This window comes from Oryzias latipes, chromosome 3 (genome assembly GCF_002234675.1).
Source record: "Oryzias latipes chromosome 3, ASM223467v1".
Lineage (NCBI taxonomy): Eukaryota > Metazoa > Chordata > Actinopteri > Beloniformes > Adrianichthyidae > Oryzias > Oryzias latipes.
In genome coordinates, this window is record NC_019861.2 from 6,730,461 (window position 1) to 6,734,596 (window position 4,136).

General features: G+C 43.9%; 1 long non-coding RNA gene across 1 annotated transcript; it reads right to left on the bottom strand.

Annotated features, from left to right (window-relative positions):
* Positions 1-2,761: 2,761 nt before the first annotated feature.
* LOC105356392 lies at positions 2,762-3,226 on the bottom strand. The gene is made up of 2 exons (XR_910567.3): positions 3,091-3,226; positions 2,762-3,012 (listed from the first exon to the last, which is right to left on the bottom strand). It is a non-coding gene; the product is annotated as an uncharacterized LOC105356392 (long non-coding RNA).
* Between the last annotated feature and the right edge of the window lie 910 nt (positions 3,227-4,136).

Genomic DNA, 4,136 nt, shown 5'->3' on the forward strand with positions numbered 1-4,136 from the left:
AAATCCTGGTGCTAACATACAGAGCTTTGAAGAGCCAAGCACCGGTTTACATAACAAACCTCCTACTGCCTTACACTCCAAACAGGTCCCTGAGATCTTGTGACCAGGGTCTGCTGGTTGTTCCAAGAACTCGGCTGAAAACAAAAGGTGACAGAGCCTTCGCAGCAGTCGCTCCATCTCTCTGGAATTCCCTCCCCCTTAGCCTCAGATCTGTGGACTCAGTACTTTCTTTTAAAAAGCAGCTCAAAACATATCTTTTTAAAATGGCGTTCTCTTAACCTTGTCTTATTTCTTTATGTGTTTTACATTGTGTGTTTCGTGATTTTATGTTTACTGTAAAGCACTTTGTGATTCTATATCTTGAAAGGTGCTATACAAATAAAGCTTATTATTATTATTATTATTTAAGGCCCTCCATAACCTGGCCCCTCCTTATCTCTCCCACCTCCTCCATTTCAAAATCCCCTCTCATTCTCTTCGGTCCTCTCCCTTTGTTCAGCTCTCAGTTCCTCCGGCCCGCCTCGTCACCACGGGAAGCCGAGCTTTCAGCTGCTCTGCTCCCAAACTCTGGAATTCCCTCCCTCCTAATCTTAGTAACATAGACTCTCTTCCAACTTTCAGATCGAAACTCAAAACTCATCTGTTTATTTCTGCCTTCCCATCCTGATTCACTTTTGTCTTTATTATTTATTGTGCTTTTAATGTCCATTTTTAACCTTTGTTTTGTAAAGTGTCCTTGAGTTTCTTGAAAGGCGCTTTAAATAAAATGGATTATCATTTTTATTATTAATATTATTGTTATCTGTCCAGAGTTTATTTTTCTCTGACAAAACAATGCCTTCTTCTTTTACTGCCTAGCTACTGTATATAGCCACATGGAAGACCAAGTCTGGGTCCCCTTGTACTGGTCCAAGGCTCGGATAAAGTACAGGATTGTGTCAGGAGGAGCATCTGGCGTAAAAATCTTGGAGGCGCGCGCTTTTCAGTCGCCGCTGCTTTATTTTACTGGAGTTTTTTTAACCAGCCCCGTTACCACCATAATGCTGTCATGACACAAGTGGAAGGAGAGATACTCTCCCCCTCCATCCACTGCTGCTCCTTCTTTAAACACTGACAACAGTGTGGCAAGCCGGGGGTGTGACCCGCCTTTAGCCCCTAAGACTCATGGGAAATGGGGAATCGCGGATGTAAATTTCCTCATTATAACTGAGGGATGTAATGCTGATTATATGGTTACTGTTTGTAATTTTATGTATGATACCTAGATTGTAAATAAGTAAAAAAAAAAAACAATAAAAAAAACCATAACTGAGGAACTTATGAACAGAATATAGGTCCATGCTGTTTGGCGGATGTGGGTGTAGTCAAACACATGAGCTGATTCAATGCTTTTTGCTCCTACAATGTGCCAATGAATGACAGTAAGTCTGGGAGTCAGGACGTGATTTGTCAGGCTGAGCATATTGGGTGATGCATGCGGCTTGTATACTGACGCGGCTTGTGTATGTACTAAAGCAGTTAAATACGTGAAAATGGGTGGGTGCGGCTTGTAATCGGTTGCGCTCTATAGTCCTGAAATTACGGTATCTTTTTTTCTCTTCTGTAGAGAGCCACTTCAGGCTGTCATTCCCCTTTTCAAGCAAACTGTTAGGAAAAGACAAGACATTAGGATGGGCAGCAGGTGGGAGGCAGGTTCTTGGAAAGATCAATGCAATTTGCAAAGTACCTTACACACAATTTCAGGGTTGGATTGTTTCCAGCAGGGTAGCTGGTGAAGTTTAAAAGTCATGACTTAACCAAACTGACAAAATCTATGTCTTTTTAACCTTACTGTCAGTGAAGCCAGAAGCCAACTGTAAGAAAATCAAGCTTAACACAGATCATCGTCATGTGGGCAACTGAAAACAGATCTTAATCATTTGGCAATTTATCTAGATATTTTGGTGCAATTCTATAAAATAACCCTTTTTATTTCCCTTCTGCTTTACTGCAAGGCCACATAATTTTAGTTTCTTTGTGTTTTTCTGCTGTACATTAGCCAGTGTGGATGTGTGAAGATAAGATTAAATGACATATACTTCGGGTTTTTTTGTGTTTAAGTGCCAAATAAAACTGAATAAAAGAGACATAGATAAATGATTGTGTACATTGGATCTGAAGCATTGATTATACGGCAGAAGAGTTTAGATGAAATCCACCAATAAGCTAATTAACAAGCGAATGTTGCTTAAAATTTTACCCTTAAAAAAGTAAATTTGGTCAAGTGTTAACTTTAAGAATGAAAACTATTTATTTATGTGTTTATTATGAAGCAGCAGTCCGATTTTTGTGGGTTCTGGAATTATAAGAGGTGAGTCTAAGCCCCTCCCCATCCTCTCAACCTGCTTTTTATCCATCTGTTCACATCCTCTGCAGTTGCGAGTTGGTTATTAAGTAGGGGCACTCTAGCGCACATTTCATTAACTTTACGTGGAAATAGATGGTTTTAGTCTAAAAAAAACTGTGAAGGCCCACATTGCCCATAGGAAAAACCGTCACTGCTAAAGGGTAATACAGAGATGAGAAAGTCATACAATTACGCACTCTTATTCCAGCGAGAAATCCGAAACCAACTGAATATTTTTTTTTACTCTAAAAGAGACCAGAGTCCCCCATAAATAGATAAACAAATTCTAAAGTTTCTTTTATCTCACAGGTGTCATGGCTAGCGGGAAAAACAGACCCAAACGCTGGAAACCGGAAGAATACACAGGCGAGTAGATGATGGGTTATGAGTTTTAATGTTCGGTTCTAGGTTTTGTAGATGTTTGGGTGGAGTAGTCACGTCCGAGAGATTCCCACGAAGATGATTGAATGTGTCTGCAGCCCGTGGCGTCACTGGTGGATTAGCTTGAATCGGCGGCGGTTGGTGCGGCTTGAGTCGGCAGAGGCTCGTTGGTGTGACCGGGAGAATTCTGAGGCTTGGTTCCAGAAGCGAAGATGACTCAGGCGCCCACTCGTAGTAACGGATTCCTGTGGACAGACGGAGAACAGAGACTTAGGCGAGAGCTTGACAGCAGTAGCTGTGAGCGAGGTGACCATACTAAGCACCATAGAGGAGCAACGATCTGGCACTGGAGACTGGTCCTGGATCCCCTTAAGAAGGCAGGCGGCTGATGAGGTGAGTGGACGCAGCTGTGATGAGTCAGGAGCCAAGCAGAGAGGGGAGGGGGAGGAGTCTGACAGAGGCACCATGACAACAGGCTTTTTTTTCTTGTCACTCAATGTTTAGATCATTTCAGCGACAAATCTTCGAAAATCAGCCACAGGTTTGATGTAAAAATTCCGTTTTTGTCATGGTGCCTCTGTCAGACTCCTCCCCCTCCCAGCTCTGCGCTGCTCCTGACTCACAGCTGTGACTACTCACCTCATCAAGACACCTGCTTCTTAAGGAGACCCAGCTCCAGCATTCTACGCCAGTTCTTTAACCCTGATGATGCCTAATCTCTTTGAGATCCACGGCTGGCTCCCCTTGTCTTGCCTTGTCTTGTCTTGTCTTGTCTTGTCTTGTCTTGTCTTGGTAGTTGGGTGCTGAAACTTTTTTCTTCAAGGATTTGTGAACCTCACTGGTGTCCATGGATTACATGAAATCTTTCCACCTTTATCCACCTTTGTCATGGTAGGGAGGACACGTCAATGCAAGGGTGGGGTCATCTAAGATTGCACAAGGGTTAAAGGTGCTACATATTTACACATCATTTTTTAGAGACATTTGTAATCAGTTGTGTTTGTTGGTGTTGTACACTGACCAAAAATATAAACGCAACACTTTTTTTATTGCTTCCATTTTTTATGGTATGAACTCCATCCATCCATCCATCCATTTTCCTCCGCTTATCCGGGACCGGGTCGCGGGGGCAGCAGACTGAGCAGAGATGCCCAGACTTCCCTCACCCCAGCCACTTCCTCCAGCTCCTCTGGGGGGACCCCGAGGCGTTCCCAGGCCAGCCGAGAGACGTAGTCTCTCCAGCGTGTCCTGGGTCTTCCCTGGGGCCTCCGCCCAGTGGGACATGCCCGGAACACCTCTCCAGGGAGGCGTCCAGGGAGCATCCGGACTAGATGCCCGAGCCACCTCAGCTGGCTCCTTTCGATGTGGA